General features: G+C 51.6%; 25 non-coding genes across 25 annotated transcripts; 6 read left to right on the forward strand and 19 right to left on the reverse strand.

Annotated features, from left to right (window-relative positions):
* Positions 1–608: 608 nt before the first annotated feature.
* Trnam-cau (transfer RNA methionine (anticodon CAU)) lies at positions 609–681 on the reverse strand. Its single transcript has one exon. It is a non-coding gene; the product is annotated as a tRNA-Met (tRNA).
* Positions 682–1655: 974 nt separating this feature from the next.
* On the forward strand, positions 1656–1727 carry Trnag-ucc (transfer RNA glycine (anticodon UCC)). The gene has a single exon. It is a non-coding gene; the product is annotated as a tRNA-Gly (tRNA).
* Positions 1728–1993: 266 nt separating this feature from the next.
* Trnas-aga (transfer RNA serine (anticodon AGA)) lies at positions 1994–2075 on the reverse strand. The gene has a single exon. It is a non-coding gene; the product is annotated as a tRNA-Ser (tRNA).
* A 139-nt stretch (positions 2076–2214) lies between these two features.
* On the reverse strand, positions 2215–2287 carry Trnak-uuu (transfer RNA lysine (anticodon UUU)). The gene has a single exon. It is a non-coding gene; the product is annotated as a tRNA-Lys (tRNA).
* An 832-nt stretch (positions 2288–3119) lies between these two features.
* Positions 3120–3192, reverse strand: Trnam-cau (transfer RNA methionine (anticodon CAU)). Its single transcript has one exon. It is a non-coding gene; the product is annotated as a tRNA-Met (tRNA).
* Positions 3193–4166: 974 nt separating this feature from the next.
* On the forward strand, positions 4167–4238 carry Trnag-ucc (transfer RNA glycine (anticodon UCC)). Its single transcript has one exon. It is a non-coding gene; the product is annotated as a tRNA-Gly (tRNA).
* A 265-nt stretch (positions 4239–4503) lies between these two features.
* On the reverse strand, positions 4504–4585 carry Trnas-aga (transfer RNA serine (anticodon AGA)). Its single transcript has one exon. It is a non-coding gene; the product is annotated as a tRNA-Ser (tRNA).
* Positions 4586–4725: 140 nt separating this feature from the next.
* Trnak-uuu (transfer RNA lysine (anticodon UUU)) lies at positions 4726–4798 on the reverse strand. The gene has a single exon. It is a non-coding gene; the product is annotated as a tRNA-Lys (tRNA).
* An 832-nt stretch (positions 4799–5630) lies between these two features.
* On the reverse strand, positions 5631–5703 carry Trnam-cau (transfer RNA methionine (anticodon CAU)). Its single transcript has one exon. It is a non-coding gene; the product is annotated as a tRNA-Met (tRNA).
* Positions 5704–6677: 974 nt separating this feature from the next.
* On the forward strand, positions 6678–6749 carry Trnag-ucc (transfer RNA glycine (anticodon UCC)). Its single transcript has one exon. It is a non-coding gene; the product is annotated as a tRNA-Gly (tRNA).
* Positions 6750–7014: 265 nt separating this feature from the next.
* Positions 7015–7096, reverse strand: Trnas-aga (transfer RNA serine (anticodon AGA)). The gene has a single exon. It is a non-coding gene; the product is annotated as a tRNA-Ser (tRNA).
* Positions 7097–7236: 140 nt separating this feature from the next.
* Positions 7237–7309, reverse strand: Trnak-uuu (transfer RNA lysine (anticodon UUU)). The gene has a single exon. It is a non-coding gene; the product is annotated as a tRNA-Lys (tRNA).
* An 831-nt stretch (positions 7310–8140) lies between these two features.
* On the reverse strand, positions 8141–8213 carry Trnam-cau (transfer RNA methionine (anticodon CAU)). The gene has a single exon. It is a non-coding gene; the product is annotated as a tRNA-Met (tRNA).
* Positions 8214–9187: 974 nt separating this feature from the next.
* Trnag-ucc (transfer RNA glycine (anticodon UCC)) lies at positions 9188–9259 on the forward strand. The gene has a single exon. It is a non-coding gene; the product is annotated as a tRNA-Gly (tRNA).
* A 265-nt stretch (positions 9260–9524) lies between these two features.
* Positions 9525–9606, reverse strand: Trnas-aga (transfer RNA serine (anticodon AGA)). Its single transcript has one exon. It is a non-coding gene; the product is annotated as a tRNA-Ser (tRNA).
* Positions 9607–9746: 140 nt separating this feature from the next.
* On the reverse strand, positions 9747–9819 carry Trnak-uuu (transfer RNA lysine (anticodon UUU)). Its single transcript has one exon. It is a non-coding gene; the product is annotated as a tRNA-Lys (tRNA).
* An 831-nt stretch (positions 9820–10650) lies between these two features.
* On the reverse strand, positions 10651–10723 carry Trnam-cau (transfer RNA methionine (anticodon CAU)). The gene has a single exon. It is a non-coding gene; the product is annotated as a tRNA-Met (tRNA).
* A 974-nt stretch (positions 10724–11697) lies between these two features.
* On the forward strand, positions 11698–11769 carry Trnag-ucc (transfer RNA glycine (anticodon UCC)). The gene has a single exon. It is a non-coding gene; the product is annotated as a tRNA-Gly (tRNA).
* Positions 11770–12034: 265 nt separating this feature from the next.
* Positions 12035–12116, reverse strand: Trnas-aga (transfer RNA serine (anticodon AGA)). The gene has a single exon. It is a non-coding gene; the product is annotated as a tRNA-Ser (tRNA).
* Positions 12117–12256: 140 nt separating this feature from the next.
* On the reverse strand, positions 12257–12329 carry Trnak-uuu (transfer RNA lysine (anticodon UUU)). The gene has a single exon. It is a non-coding gene; the product is annotated as a tRNA-Lys (tRNA).
* Positions 12330–13160: 831 nt separating this feature from the next.
* Trnam-cau (transfer RNA methionine (anticodon CAU)) lies at positions 13161–13233 on the reverse strand. Its single transcript has one exon. It is a non-coding gene; the product is annotated as a tRNA-Met (tRNA).
* Positions 13234–14207: 974 nt separating this feature from the next.
* Trnag-ucc (transfer RNA glycine (anticodon UCC)) lies at positions 14208–14279 on the forward strand. The gene has a single exon. It is a non-coding gene; the product is annotated as a tRNA-Gly (tRNA).
* Positions 14280–14544: 265 nt separating this feature from the next.
* Trnas-aga (transfer RNA serine (anticodon AGA)) lies at positions 14545–14626 on the reverse strand. Its single transcript has one exon. It is a non-coding gene; the product is annotated as a tRNA-Ser (tRNA).
* Positions 14627–14766: 140 nt separating this feature from the next.
* On the reverse strand, positions 14767–14839 carry Trnak-uuu (transfer RNA lysine (anticodon UUU)). Its single transcript has one exon. It is a non-coding gene; the product is annotated as a tRNA-Lys (tRNA).
* An 831-nt stretch (positions 14840–15670) lies between these two features.
* On the reverse strand, positions 15671–15743 carry Trnam-cau (transfer RNA methionine (anticodon CAU)). The gene has a single exon. It is a non-coding gene; the product is annotated as a tRNA-Met (tRNA).
* Between the last annotated feature and the right edge of the window lie 588 nt (positions 15744–16331).

A 16331-nucleotide genomic window follows, 5' to 3' on the forward strand; every position in this document is an offset into this window, starting at 1 on the left:
GCTCCGCAAGGAGGGCGAAAAACGAACGTTGGAAGGCCAAAACATGGAGCGTTGGGTGCGTAAAAACTTCCGTTCCGGTACCGGGAATCGAACCCGGGCCTCCTGGGTGAAAGCCAGGTATCCTAGCCACTTTTTTTTTTTTTTTTAAATCTCATTTTGTTCGTTTTCGTTCGTTGTATCTGCTCTGGGAGGACGTCGAAAGACACCCGTTCCAGTTCGTTGTTGATCCATTAACTCAGTTTTTTTTTAATTACAGAGGGCAGCTAACCCTCTGACCGAGCGCGCTGAGCTACCGTGCCGGCGCCACTAGACCACACCGGATTTGCGCTATGACGTGAGGTTCACTCCGTTTCCTCTCGTATTTCGTGCTGAACCTGGACTCACTGCTGTTCTCTGTTTGCCAGCATATTTGCGCACAGCTCGAAATTGACTATTCGTTATTTTACTCATAACAGGTTAAGAGAAAGATCAAAGTTGTACGTTGTCATAATTGGAAATAAAAATTTTGACGCTGAGCGTAGACTCCTTGTGGATAACGAATGACAATTAAGTTCGTTCCCTAGCAACAGCAACACCGTTAATTCAGCCGTGATGTACAGCAAATTAAATGCCCCGGGTGAGGATCGAACTCACGACCTTAAGATTATGAGACTTACGCGCTACCTACTGCGCTACCGAGGCACGTTGCGAGCAACGTTCCAGGAAACTTGGTAAGTCTCGCATATTAGAGATAGAGAGTTTGCGCGCTCTGAAGAATCTGTTGTGTTGCTACACGTGCTTTCCCGACTTGCTAGATTAAACTGCTGCCGCAGCTTTTTCAACGGAACGCAGCACTGCCTGAGGTTACAGTCCATCGCCCTTGCGGCGCCTGAACACAGCGGCCTGTTGGGCCAGGCCGACGTTACAGCTCAGAAATAGCACGCGACCGTCCAAGTACGGTCTCTTGCGTGCTGCGTGTTTGGTTCTTCTCACAGCGAATCCTGCTATACATTCCTGAGGCTGACGGAGCTCAAGCGAGGAATCGGTGCGGCAGCATTATAGCGATAACAGCAGAACGATACATCGGCCGGGAATCGAACCCGGGCCGCCCGCGTGCTAAGCGAGCATTCTACCACTTTTTTTTTCTTCTCATTTCGTTCGTTGCATTTGTTGGGGGCGGACGTCCGATGACGCCCGTTCAAGTTCATCGTTGACTCAGTCTTTTATTACAGAGGGCAGATAACTGTCAGACCGAACACGCTGAGTTATCGTGCCGGCAAACCTTAAGATTATGAGACTTACGCGCTGCTTACTGCACTACTGAGGCACATGCCACTGAACCACCGATGCTCGACAAGCTGCCCGTGCTTCCCGAGCAGTTTTCTGCAGGGAAAGTGGGATTGCCACCCAGCGACGTCGGATGAAACCGAAAAAAGTGCTACACACGCGGAGTCCTCCACTACACTGCCTTAAAACGACCACTCATCACTATCGTGTGAGTAACCTTGCGGCTGCGGCGACTAGTCTCGCCCAAAGACGCAGCGTGCGTGGAGGCGCTACCCGAATGCGTGTGGATGCACCCTCCTAGCTCGTAAAGCGCCTACAGCTACTATCACCGTGGGCCGCTGCTGGCGGGCGGGAAGCCGACACAGCGCGGCGTCGCGAGGAGCGGCTGTGCGGTGGTGGTGTAATGGTGAGCATAGTTGCCTTCCAAGCAGTTGATCCGGGTTCGATTCCCGGCCACCGCAAGTAACGCTAGTTTTTTCGTATATAGTATGTGAGCCGCGTGCTGTTAAATTAACGTTTTTGTCGTCGTTACTCCACGCAGACCATCCTGTAGTATGTCCCGACTTGTCCCGACTTTGCTCGGCTGACGCGAAAGCTGACGCTTGGAATTCGCCCTTATCAAAAGGACAGGCACTATAAACGGCTGTGAGAGGCGAGGTACCAAAACGACAGGCAAACTGCGAAACTTTCTGCTCCTTCTTCTTAAACAAAAAAAGAAAAAACGGGACGCAGTCGGTAGGACTCGAACCTACGCTCCCAGAGGGAATCTGATTTCTAGTCAGACGCCTTAACCACTCGGCCACGACTGCTCGTAACTGAAGAGTCCCTCGAATCGTGAAAATCAAACCCGTCTGCGCAGAATTTTGACAGGAAACGAACTCCGTGCACTGATTACGGCAGGGCTACCATCGCTACGAGACGAGCCATTACGGAAACGTTAAAAATCTTCGCCCGGACAGGGACTCGAACCCTGGACCCTTAGTTTAAAAGCCTAATGCTCTACCGACTGAGCTATCCGGGCTCACGCTTCTTGCGGATGGAGCGGCTGCAAGCAACGTGAATAACTGGAACGCGTGTGTAGGCGTACTACGGTATTATCTGGCTTCTGGCGCAACTGGCGACTTCACCGACTTCCCACTGACGCTGGTAGCAGCCCAACAGCTGACCAGCGCCTCCTCTCCCTTTACCCCGGTGCTGACAGTAATTGCATCATGTGCCTGTTTTCCCCGATTACATTCGGTTGAAGCTCCGCAAGGAGGGCGAAAAACGAACGTTGGAAGGCCAAAACATGGAGCGTTGGGTGCGTAAAAACTTCCGTTCCGGTACCGGGAATCGAACCCGGGCCTCCTGGGTGAAAGCCAGGTATCCTAGCCACTTTTTTTTTTTTTTTTAAATCTCATTTTGTTCGTTTTCGTTCGTTGTATCTGCTCTGGGAGGACGTCGAAAGACACCCGTTCCAGTTCGTTGTTGATCCATTAACTCAGTTTTTTTTTAATTACAGAGGGCAGCTAACCCTCTGACCGAGCGCGCTGAGCTACCGTGCCGGCGCCACTAGACCACACCGGATTTGCGCTATGACGTGAGGTTCACTCCGTTTCCTCTCGTATTTCGTGCTGAACCTGGACTCACTGCTGTTCTCTGTTTGCCAGCATATTTGCGCACAGCTCGAAATTGACTATTCGTTATTTTACTCATAACAGGTTAAGAGAAAGATCAAAGTTGTACGTTGTCATAATTGGAAATAAAAATTTTGACGCTGAGCGTAGACTCCTTGTGGATAACGAATGACAATTAAGTTCGTTCCCTAGCAACAGCAACACCGTTAATTCAGCCGTGATGTACAGCAAATTAAATGCCCCGGGTGAGGATCGAACTCACGACCTTAAGATTATGAGACTTACGCGCTACCTACTGCGCTACCGAGGCACGTTGCGAGCAACGTTCCAGGAAACTTGGTAAGTCTCGCATATTAGAGATAGAGAGTTTGCGCGCTCTGAAGAATCTGTTGTGTTGCTACACGTGCTTTCCCGACTTGCTAGATTAAACTGCTGCCGCAGCTTTTTCAACGGAACGCAGCACTGCCTGAGGTTACAGTCCATCGCCCTTGCGGCGCCTGAACACAGCGGCCTGTTGGGCCAGGCCGACGTTACAGCTCAGAAATAGCACGCGACCGTCCAAGTACGGTCTCTTGCGTGCTGCGTGTTTGGTTCTTCTCACAGCGAATCCTGCTATACATTCCTGAGGCTGACGGAGCTCAAGCGAGGAATCGGTGCGGCAGCATTATAGCGATAACAGCAGAACGATACATCGGCCGGGAATCGAACCCGGGCCGCCCGCGTGCTAAGCGAGCATTCTACCACTTTTTTTTTCTTCTCATTTCGTTCGTTGCATTTGTTGGGGGCGGACGTCCGATGACGCCCGTTCAAGTTCATCGTTGACTCAGTCTTTTATTACAGAGGGCAGATAACTGTCAGACCGAACACGCTGAGTTATCGTGCCGGCAAACCTTAAGATTATGAGACTTACGCGCTGCTTACTGCACTACTGAGGCACATGCCACTGAACCACCGATGCTCGACAAGCTGCCCGTGCTTCCCGAGCAGTTTTCTGCAGGGAAAGTGGGATTGCCACCCAGCGACGTCGGATGAAACCGAAAAAAGTGCTACACACGCGGAGTCCTCCACTACACTGCCTTAAAACGACCACTCATCACTATCGTGTGAGTAACCTTGCGGCTGCGGCGACTAGTCTCGCCCAAAGACGCAGCGTGCGTGGAGGCGCTACCCGAATGCGTGTGGATGCACCCTCCTAGCTCGTAAAGCGCCTACAGCTACTATCACCGTGGGCCGCTGCTGGCGGGCGGGAAGCCGACACAGCGCGGCGTCGCGAGGAGCGGCTGTGCGGTGGTGGTGTAATGGTGAGCATAGTTGCCTTCCAAGCAGTTGATCCGGGTTCGATTCCCGGCCACCGCAAGTAACGCTAGTTTTTTCGTATATAGTATGTGAGCCGCGTGCTGTTAAATTAACGTTTTTGTCGTCGTTACTCCACGCAGACCATCCTGTAGTATGTCCCGACTTGTCCCGACTTTGCTCGGCTGACGCGAAAGCTGACGCTTGGAATTCGCCCTTATCAAAAGGACAGGCACTATAAACGGCTGTGAGAGGCGAGGTACCAAAACGACAGGCAAACTGCGAAATTTTCTGCTCCTTCTTCTTAAACAAAAAAAGAAAAAACGGACGCAGTCGGTAGGACTCGAACCTACGCTCCCAGAGGGAATCTGATTTCTAGTCAGACGCCTTAACCACTCGGCCACGACTGCTCGTAACTGAAGAGTCCCTCGAATCGTGAAAAATCAAACCCGTCTGCGCAGAATTTTGACAGGAAACGAACTCCGTGCACTGATTACGGCAGGGCTACCATCGCTACGAGACGAGCCATTACGGAAACGTTAAAAATCTTCGCCCGGACAGGGACTCGAACCCTGGACCCTTAGTTTAAAAGCCTAATGCTCTACCGACTGAGCTATCCGGGCTCACGCTTCTTGCGGATGGAGCGGCTGCAAGCAACGTGAATAACTGGAACGCGTGTGTAGGCGTACTACGGTATTATCTGGCTTCTGGCGCAACTGGCGACTTCACCGACTTCCCACTGACGCTGGTAGCAGCCCAACAGCTGACCAGCGCCTCCTCTCCCTTTACCCCGGTGCTGACAGTAATTGCATCATGTGCCTGTTTTCCCCGATTACATTCGGTTGAAGCTCCGCAAGGAGGGCGAAAAACGAACGTTGGAAGGCCAAAACATGGAGCGTTGGGTGCGTAAAAACTTCCGTTCCGGTACCGGGAATCGAACCCGGGCCTCCTGGGTGAAAGCCAGGTATCCTAGCCACTTTTTTTTTTTTTTTTAAATCTCATTTTGTTCGTTTTCGTTCGTTGTATCTGCTCTGGGAGGACGTCGAAAGACACCCGTTCCAGTTCGTTGTTGATCCATTAACTCAGTTTTTTTTTAATTACAGAGGGCAGCTAACCCTCTGACCGAGCGCGCTGAGCTACCGTGCCGGCGCCACTAGACCACACCGGATTTGCGCTATGACGTGAGGTTCACTCCGTTTCCTCTCGTATTTCGTGCTGAACCTGGACTCACTGCTGTTCTCTGTTTGCCAGCATATTTGCGCACAGCTCGAAATTGACTATTCGTTATTTTACTCATAACAGGTTAAGAGAAAGATCAAAGTTGTACGTTGTCATAATTGGAAATAAAAATTTTGACGCTGAGCGTAGACTCCTTGTGGATAACGAATGACAATTAAGTTCGTTCCCTAGCAACAGCAACACCGTTAATTCAGCCGTGATGTACAGCAAATTAAATGCCCCGGGTGAGGATCGAACTCACGACCTTAAGATTATGAGACTTACGCGCTACCTACTGCGCTACCGAGGCACGTTGCGAGCAACGTTCCAGGAAACTTGGTAAGTCTCGCATATTAGAGATAGAGAGTTTGCGCGCTCTGAAGAATCTGTTGTGTTGCTACACGTGCTTTCCCGACTTGCTAGATTAAACTGCTGCCGCAGCTTTTTCAACGGAACGCAGCACTGCCTGAGGTTACAGTCCATCGCCCTTGCGGCGCCTGAACACAGCGGCCTGTTGGGCCAGGCCGACGTTACAGCTCAGAAATAGCACGCGACCGTCCAAGTACGGTCTCTTGCGTGCTGCGTGTTTGGTTCTTCTCACAGCGAATCCTGCTATACATTCCTGAGGCTGACGGAGCTCAAGCGAGGAATCGGTGCGGCAGCATTATAGCGATAACAGCAGAACGATACATCGGCCGGGAATCGAACCCGGGCCGCCCGCGTGCTAAGCGAGCATTCTACCACTTTTTTTTTCTTCTCATTTCGTTCGTTGCATTTGTTGGGGGCGGACGTCCGATGACGCCCGTTCAAGTTCATCGTTGACTCAGTCTTTTATTACAGAGGGCAGATAACTGTCAGACCGAACACGCTGAGTTATCGTGCCGGCAAACCTTAAGATTATGAGACTTACGCGCTGCTTACTGCACTACTGAGGCACATGCCACTGAACCACCGATGCTCGACAAGCTGCCCGTGCTTCCCGAGCAGTTTTCTGCAGGGAAAGTGGGATTGCCACCCAGCGACGTCGGATGAAACCGAAAAAAGTGCTACACACGCGGAGTCCTCCACTACACTGCCTTAAAACGACCACTCATCACTATCGTGTGAGTAACCTTGCGGCTGCGGCGACTAGTCTCGCCCAAAGACGCAGCGTGCGTGGAGGCGCTACCCGAATGCGTGTGGATGCACCCTCCTAGCTCGTAAAGCGCCTACAGCTACTATCACCGTGGGCCGCTGCTGGCGGGCGGGAAGCCGACACAGCGCGGCGTCGCGAGGAGCGGCTGTGCGGTGGTGGTGTAATGGTGAGCATAGTTGCCTTCCAAGCAGTTGATCCGGGTTCGATTCCCGGCCACCGCAAGTAACGCTAGTTTTTTCGTATATAGTATGTGAGCCGCGTGCTGTTAAATTAACGTTTTTGTCGTCGTTACTCCACGCAGACCATCCTGTAGTATGTCCCGACTTGTCCCGACTTTGCTCGGCTGACGCGAAAGCTGACGCTTGGAATTCGCCCTTATCAAAAGGACAGGCACTATAAACGGCTGTGAGAGGCGAGGTACCAAAACGACAGGCAAACTGCGAAATTTTCTGCTCCTTCTTCTTAAACAAAAAAAGAAAAAACGGACGCAGTCGGTAGGACTCGAACCTACGCTCCCAGAGGGAATCTGATTTCTAGTCAGACGCCTTAACCACTCGGCCACGACTGCTCGTAACTGAAGAGTCCCTCGAATCGTGAAAAATCAAACCCGTCTGCGCAGAATTTTGACAGGAAACGAACTCCGTGCACTGATTACGGCAGGGCTACCATCGCTACGAGACGAGCCATTACGGAAACGTTAAAAATCTTCGCCCGGACAGGGACTCGAACCCTGGACCCTTAGGTTAAAAGCCTAATGCTCTACCGACTGAGCTATCCGGGCTCACGCTTCTTGCGGATGGAGCGGCTGCAAGCAACGTGAATAACTGGAACGCGTGTGTAGGCGTACTACGGTAATATCTGGCTTCTGGCGCAACTGGCGACTTCACCGACTTCCCACTGACGCTGGTAGCAGCCCAACAGCTGACCAGCGCCTCCTCTCCCTTTACCCCGGTGCTGACAGTAATTGCATCATGTGCCTGTTTTCCCCGATTACATTCGGTTGAAGCTCCGCAAGGAGGGCGAAAAACGAACGTTGGAAGGCCAAAACATGGAGCGTTGGGTGCGTAAAAACTTCCGTTCCGGTACCGGGAATCGAACCCGGGCCTCCTGGGTGAAAGCCAGGTATCCTAGCCACTTTTTTTTTTTTTTTAAATCTCATTTTGTTCGTTTTCGTTCGTTGTATCTGCTCTGGGAGGACGTCGAAAGACACCCGTTCCAGTTCGTTGTTGATCCATTAACTCAGTTTTTTTTTAATTACAGAGGGCAGCTAACCCTCTGACCGAGCGCGCTGAGCTACCGTGCCGGCGCCACTAGACCACACCGGATTTGCGCTATGACGTGAGGTTCACTCCGTTTCCTCTCGTATTTCGTGCTGAACCTGGACTCACTGCTGTTCTCTGTTTGCCAGCATATTTGCGCACAGCTCGAAATTGACTATTCGTTATTTTACTCATAACAGGTTAAGAGAAAGATCAAAGTTGTACGTTGTCATAATTGGAAATAAAAATTTTGACGCTGAGCGTAGACTCCTTGTGGATAACGAATGACAATTAAGTTCGTTCCCTAGCAACAGCAACACCGTTAATTCAGCCGTGATGTACAGCAAATTAAATGCCCCGGGTGAGGATCGAACTCACGACCTTAAGATTATGAGACTTACGCGCTACCTACTGCGCTACCGAGGCACGTTGCGAGCAACGTTCCAGGAAACTTGGTAAGTCTCGCATATTAGAGATAGAGAGTTTGCGCGCTCTGAAGAATCTGTTGTGTTGCTACACGTGCTTTCCCGACTTGCTAGATTAAACTGCTGCCGCAGCTTTTTCAACGGAACGCAGCACTGCCTGAGGTTACAGTCCATCGCCCTTGCGGCGCCTGAACACAGCGGCCTGTTGGGCCAGGCCGACGTTACAGCTCAGAAATAGCACGCGACCGTCCAAGTACGGTCTCTTGCGTGCTGCGTGTTTGGTTCTTCTCACAGCGAATCCTGCTATACATTCCTGAGGCTGACGGAGCTCAAGCGAGGAATCGGTGCGGCAGCATTATAGCGATAACAGCAGAACGATACATCGGCCGGGAATCGAACCCGGGCCGCCCGCGTGCTAAGCGAGCATTCTACCACTTTTTTTTTCTTCTCATTTCGTTCGTTGCATTTGTTGGGGGCGGACGTCCGATGACGCCCGTTCAAGTTCATCGTTGACTCAGTCTTTTATTACAGAGGGCAGATAACTGTCAGACCGAACACGCTGAGTTATCGTGCCGGCAAACCTTAAGATTATGAGACTTACGCGCTGCTTACTGCACTACTGAGGCACATGCCACTGAACCACCGATGCTCGACAAGCTGCCCGTGCTTCCCGAGCAGTTTTCTGCAGGGAAAGTGGGATTGCCACCCAGCGACGTCGGATGAAACCGAAAAAAGTGCTACACACGCGGAGTCCTCCACTACACTGCCTTAAAACGACCACTCATCACTATCGTGTGAGTAACCTTGCGGCTGCGGCGACTAGTCTCGCCCAAAGACGCAGCGTGCGTGGAGGCGCTACCCGAATGCGTGTGGATGCACCCTCCTAGCTCGTAAAGCGCCTACAGCTACTATCACCGTGGGCCGCTGCTGGCGGGCGGGAAGCCGACACAGCGCGGCGTCGCGAGGAGCGGCTGTGCGGTGGTGGTGTAATGGTGAGCATAGTTGCCTTCCAAGCAGTTGATCCGGGTTCGATTCCCGGCCACCGCAAGTAACGCTAGTTTTTTCGTATATAGTATGTGAGCCGCGTGCTGTTAAATTAACGTTTTTGTCGTCGTTACTCCACGCAGACCATCCTGTAGTATGTCCCGACTTGTCCCGACTTTGCTCGGCTGACGCGAAAGCTGACGCTTGGAATTCGCCCTTATCAAAAGGACAGGCACTATAAACGGCTGTGAGAGGCGAGGTACCAAAACGACAGGCAAACTGCGAAATTTTCTGCTCCTTCTTCTTAAACAAAAAAAGAAAAAACGGACGCAGTCGGTAGGACTCGAACCTACGCTCCCAGAGGGAATCTGATTTCTAGTCAGACGCCTTAACCACTCGGCCACGACTGCTCGTAACTGAAGAGTCCCTCGAATCGTGAAAAATCAAACCCGTCTGCGCAGAATTTTGACAGGAAACGAACTCCGTGCACTGATTACGGCAGGGCTACCATCGCTACGAGACGAGCCATTACGGAAACGTTAAAAATCTTCGCCCGGACAGGGACTCGAACCCTGGACCCTTAGGTTAAAAGCCTAATGCTCTACCGACTGAGCTATCCGGGCTCACGCTTCTTGCGGATGGAGCGGCTGCAAGCAACGTGAATAACTGGAACGCGTGTGTAGGCGTACTACGGTAATATCTGGCTTCTGGCGCAACTGGCGACTTCACCGACTTCCCACTGACGCTGGTAGCAGCCCAACAGCTGACCAGCGCCTCCTCTCCCTTTACCCCGGTGCTGACAGTAATTGCATCATGTGCCTGTTTTCCCCGATTACATTCGGTTGAAGCTCCGCAAGGAGGGCGAAAAACGAACGTTGGAAGGCCAAAACATGGAGCGTTGGGTGCGTAAAAACTTCCGTTCCGGTACCGGGAATCGAACCCGGGCCTCCTGGGTTAAAGCCAGGTATCCTAGCCACTTTTTTTTTTTTTTTAAATCTCATTTTGTTCGTTTTCGTTCGTTGTATCTGCTCTGGGAGGACGTCGAAAGACACCCGTTCCAGTTCGTTGTTGATCCATTAACTCAGTTTTTTTTTAATTACAGAGGGCAGCTAACCCTCTGACCGAGCGCGCTGAGCTACCGTGCCGGCGCCACTAGACCACACCGGATTTGCGCTATGACGTGAGGTTCACTCCGTTTCCTCTCGTATTTCGTGCTGAACCTGGACTCACTGCTGTTCTCTGTTTGCCAGCATATTTGCGCACAGCTCGAAATTGACTATTCGTTATTTTACTCATAACAGGTTAAGAGAAAGATCAAAGTTGTACGTTGTCATAATTGGAAATAAAAATTTTGACGCTGAGCGTAGACTCCTTGTGGATAACGAATGACAATTAAGTTCGTTCCCTAGCAACAGCAACACCGTTAATTCAGCCGTGATGTACAGCAAATTAAATGCCCCGGGTGAGGATCGAACTCACGACCTTAAGATTATGAGACTTACGCGCTACCTACTGCGCTACCGAGGCACGTTGCGAGCAACGTTCCAGGAAACTTGGTAAGTCTCGCATATTAGAGATAGAGAGTTTGCGCGCTCTGAAGAATCTGTTGTGTTGCTACACGTGCTTTCCCGACTTGCTAGATTAAACTGCTGCCGCAGCTTTTTCAACGGAACGCAGCACTGCCTGAGGTTACAGTCCATCGCCCTTGCGGCGCCTGAACACAGCGGCCTGTTGGGCCAGGCCGACGTTACAGCTCAGAAATAGCACGCGACCGTCCAAGTACGGTCTCTTGCGTGCTGCGTGTTTGGTTCTTCTCACAGCGAATCCTGCTATACATTTCTGAGGCTGACGGAGCTCAAGCGAGGAATCGGTGCGGCAGCATTATAGCGATAACAGCAGAACGATACATCGGCCGGGAATCGAACCCGGGCCGCCCGCGTGCTAAGCGAGCATTCTACCACTTTTTTTTTCTTCTCATTTCGTTCGTTGCATTTGTTGGGGGCGGACGTCCGATGACGCCCGTTCAAGTTCATCGTTGACTCAGTCTTTTATTACAGAGGGCAGATAACTGTCAGACCGAACACGCTGAGTTATCGTGCCGGCAAACCTTAAGATTATGAGACTTACGCGCTGCTTACTGCACTACTGAGGCACATGCCACTGAACCACCGATGCTCGACAAGCTGCCCGTGCTTCCCGAGCAGTTTTCTGCAGGGAAAGTGGGATTGCCACCCAGCGACGTCGGATGAAACCGAAAAAAGTGCTACACACGCGGAGTCCTCCACTACACTGCCTTAAAACGACCACTCATCACTATCGTGTGAGTAACCTTGCGGCTGCGGCGACTAGTCTCGCCCAAAGACGCAGCGTGCGTGGAGGCGCTACCCGAATGCGTGTGGATGCACCCTCCTAGCTCGTAAAGCGCCTACAGCTACTATCACCGTGGGCCGCTGCTGGCGGGCGGGAAGCCGACACAGCGCGGCGTCGCGAGGAGCGGCTGTGCGGTGGTGGTGTAATGGTGAGCATAGTTGCCTTCCAAGCAGTTGATCCGGGTTCGATTCCCGGCCACCGCAAGTAACGCTAGTTTTTTCGTATATAGTATGTGAGCCGCGTGCTGTTAAATTAACGTTTTTGTCGTCGTTACTCCACGCAGACCATCCTGTAGTATGTCCCGACTTGTCCCGACTTTGCTCGGCTGACGCGAAAGCTGACGCTTGGAATTCGCCCTTATCAAAAGGACAGGCACTATAAACGGCTGTGAGAGGCGAGGTACCAAAACGACAGGCAAACTGCGAAATTTTCTGCTCCTTCTTCTTAAACAAAAAAAGAAAAAACGGACGCAGTCGGTAGGACTCGAACCTACGCTCCCAGAGGGAATCTGATTTCTAGTCAGACGCCTTAACCACTCGGCCACGACTGCTCGTAACTGAAGAGTCCCTCGAATCGTGAAAAATCAAACCCGTCTGCGCAGAATTTTGACAGGAAACGAACTCCGTGCACTGATTACGGCAGGGCTACCATCGCTACGAGACGAGCCATTACGGAAACGTTAAAAATCTTCGCCCGGACAGGGACTCGAACCCTGGACCCTTAGGTTAAAAGCCTAATGCTCTACCGACTGAGCTATCCGGGCTCACGCTTCTTGCGGATGGAGCGGCTGCAAGCAACGTGAATAACTGGAACGCGTGTGTAGGCGTACTACGGTAATATCTGGCTTCTGGCGCAACTGGCGACTTCACCGACTTCCCACTGACGCTGGTAGCAGCCCAACAGCTGACCAGCGCCTCCTCTCCCTTTACCCCGGTGCTGACAGTAATTGCATCATGTGCCTGTTTTCCCCGATTACATTCGGTTGAAGCTCCGCAAGGAGGGCGAAAAACGAACGTTGGAAGGCCAAAACATGGAGCGTTGGGTGCGTAAAAACTTCCGTTCCGGTACCGGGAATCGAACCCGGGCCTCCTGGGTTAAAGCCAGGTATCCTAGCCACTTTTTTTTTTTTTTTAAATCTCATTTTGTTCGTTTTCGTTCGTTGTATCTGCTCTGGGAGGACGTCGAAAGACACCCGTTCCAGTTCGTTGTTGATCCATTAACTCAGTTTTTTTTTAATTACAGAGGGCAGCTAACCCTCTGACCGAGCGCGCTGAGCTACCGTGCCGGCGCCACTAGACCACACCGGATTTGCGCTATGACGTGAGGTTCACTCCGTTTCCTCTCGTATTTCGTGCTGAACCTGGACTCACTGCTGTTCTCTGTTTGCCAGCATATTTGCGCACAGCTCGAAATTGACTATTCGTTATTTTACTCATAACAGGTTAAGAGAAAGATCAAAGTTGTACGTTGTCATAATTGGAAATAAAAATTTTGACGCTGAGCGTAGACTCCTTGTGGATAACGAATGACAATTAAGTTCGTTCCCTAGCAACAGCAACACCGTTAATTCAGCCGTGATGTACAGCAAATTAAATGCCCCGGGTGAGGATCGAACTCACGACCTTAAGATTATGAGACTTACGCGCTACCTACTGCGCTACCGAGGCACGTTGCGAGCAACGTTCCAGGAAACTTGGTAAGTCTCGCATATTAGAGATAGAGAGTTTGCGCGCTCTGAAGAATCTGTTGTGTTGCTACACGTGCTTTCCCGACTTGCTAGATTAAACTGCTGCCGCAGCTTTTTCAACGGAACGCAGCACTGCCTGAGGTTACAGTCCATCGCCCTTGCGGCGCCTGAACACAGCGGCCTGTTGGGCCAGGCCGACGTTACAGCTCAGAAATAGCACGCGACCGTCCAAGTACGGTCTCTTGCGTGCTGCGTGTTTGGTTCTTCTCACAGCGAATCCTGCTATACATTTCTGAGGCTGACGGAGCTCAAGCGAGGAATCGGTGCGGCAGCATTATAGCGATAACAGCAGAACGATACATCGGCCGGGAATCGAACCCGGGCCGCCCGCGTGCTAAGCGAGCATTCTACCACTTTTTTTTTCTTCTCATTTCGTTCGTTGCATTTGTTGGGGGCGGACGTCCGATGACGCCCGTTCAAGTTCATCGTTGACTCAGTCTTTTATTACAGAGGGCAGATAACTGTCAGACCGAACACGCTGAGTTATCGTGCCGGCAAACCTTAAGATTATGAGACTTACGCGCTGCTTACTGCACTACTGAGGCACATGCCACTGAACCACCGATGCTCGACAAGCTGCCCGTGCTTCCCGAGCAGTTTTCTGCAGGGAAAGTGGGATTGCCACCCAGCGACGTCGGATGAAACCGAAAAAAGTGCTACACACGCGGAGTCCTCCACTACACTGCCTTAAAACGACCACTCATCACTATCGTGTGAGTAACCTTGCGGCTGCGGCGACTAGTCTCGCCCAAAGACGCAGCGTGCGTGGAGGCGCTACCCGAATGCGTGTGGATGCACCCTCCTAGCTCGTAAAGCGCCTACAGCTACTATCACCGTGGGCCGCTGCTGGCGGGCGGGAAGCCGACACAGCGCGGCGTCGCGAGGAGCGGCTGTGCGGTGGTGGTGTAATGGTGAGCATAGTTGCCTTCCAAGCAGTTGATCCGGGTTCGATTCCCGGCCACCGCAAGTAACGCTAGTTTTTTCGTATATAGTATGTGAGCCGCGTGCTGTTAAATTAACGTTTTTGTCGTCGTTACTCCACGCAGACCATCCTGTAGTATGTCCCGACTTGCCCCGACTTTGCTCGGCTGACGCGAAAGCTGACGCTTGGAATTCGCCCTTATCAAAAGGACAGGCACTATAAACGGCTGTGAGAGGCGAGGTACCAAAACGACAGGCAAACTGCGAAATTTTCTGCTCCTTCTTCTTAAACAAAAAAAGAAAAAACGGACGCAGTCGGTAGGACTCGAACCTACGCTCCCAGAGGGAATCTGATTTCTAGTCAGACGCCTTAACCACTCGGCCACGACTGCTCGTAACTGAAGAGTCCCTCGAATCGTGAAAAATCAAACCCGTCTGCGCAGAATTTTGACAGGAAACGAACTCCGTGCACTGATTACGGCAGGGCTACCATCGCTACGAGACGAGCCATTACGGAAACGTTAAAAATCTTCGCCCGGACAGGGACTCGAACCCTGGACCCTTAGGTTAAAAGCCTAATGCTCTACCGACTGAGCTATCCGGGCTCACGCTTCTTGCGGATGGAGCGGCTGCAAGCAACGTGAATAACTGGAACGCGTGTGTAGGCGTACTACGGTAATATCTGGCTTCTGGCGCAACTGGCGACTTCACCGACTTCCCACTGACGCTGGTAGCAGCCCAACAGCTGACCAGCGCCTCCTCTCCCTTTACCCCGGTGCTGACAGTAATTGCATCATGTGCCTGTTTTCCCCGATTACATTCGGTTGAAGCTCCGCAAGGAGGGCGAAAAACGAACGTTGGAAGGCCAAAACATGGAGCGTTGGGTGCGTAAAAACTTCCGTTCCGGTACCGGGAATCGAACCCGGGCCTCCTGGGTGAAAGCCAGGTATCCTAGCCACTTTTTTTTTTTTTTTAAATCTCATTTTGTTCGTTTTCGTTCGTTGTATCTGCTCTGGGAGGACGTCGAAAGACACCCGTTCCAGTTCGTTGTTGATCCATTAACTCAGTTTTTTTTTAATTACAGAGGGCAGCTAACCCTCTGACCGAGCGCGCTGAGCTACCGTGCCGGCGCCACTAGACCACACCGGATTTGCGCTATGACGTGAGGTTCACTCCGTTTCCTCTCGTATTTCGTGCTGAACCTGGACTCACTGCTGTTCTCTGTTTGCCAGCATATTTGCGCACAGCTCGAAATTGACTATTCGTTATTTTACTCATAACAGGTTAAGAGAAAGATCAAAGTTGTACGTTGTCATAATTGGAAATAAAAATTTTGACGCTGAGCGTAGACTCCTTGTGGATAACGAATGACAATTAAGTTCGTTCCCTAGCAACAGCAACACCGTTAATTCAGCCGTGATGTACAGCAAATTAAATGCCCCGGGTGAGGATCGAACTCACGACCTTAAGATTATGAGACTTACGCGCTACCTACTGCGCTACCGAGGCACGTTGCGAGCAACGTTCCAGGAAACTTGGTAAGTCTCGCATATTAGAGATAGAGAGTTTGCGCGCTCTGAAGAATCTGTTGTGTTGCTACACGTGCTTTCCCGACTTGCTAGATTAAACTGCTGCCGCAGCTTTTTCAACGGAACGCAGCACTGCCTGAGGTTACAGTCCATCGCCCTTGCGGCGCCTGAACACAGCGGCCTGTTGGGCCAGGCCGACGTTACAGCTCAGAAATAGCACGCGACCGTCCAAGTACGGTCTCTTGCGTGCTGCGTGTTTGGTTCTTCTCACAGCGAATCCTGCTATACATTCCTGAGGCTGACGGAGCTCAAGCGAGGAATCGGTGCGGCAGCATTATAGCGATAACAGCAGAACGATACATCGGCCGGGAATCGAACCCGGGCCGCCCGCGTGCTAAGCGAGCATTCTACCACTTTTTTTTTCTTCTCATTTCGTTCGTTGCATTTGTTGGGGGCGGACGTCCGATGACGCCCGTTCAAGTTCATCGTTGACTCAGTCTTTTATTACAGAGGGCAGATAACTGTCAGACCGAACACGCTGAGTTATCGTGCCGGCAAACCTTAAGAT

Source organism: Schistocerca nitens, unplaced genomic scaffold, assembly GCF_023898315.1.
Source record: "Schistocerca nitens isolate TAMUIC-IGC-003100 unplaced genomic scaffold, iqSchNite1.1 HiC_scaffold_92, whole genome shotgun sequence".
NCBI classification, from domain to species: Eukaryota; Metazoa; Arthropoda; class Insecta; order Orthoptera; family Acrididae; genus Schistocerca; species Schistocerca nitens.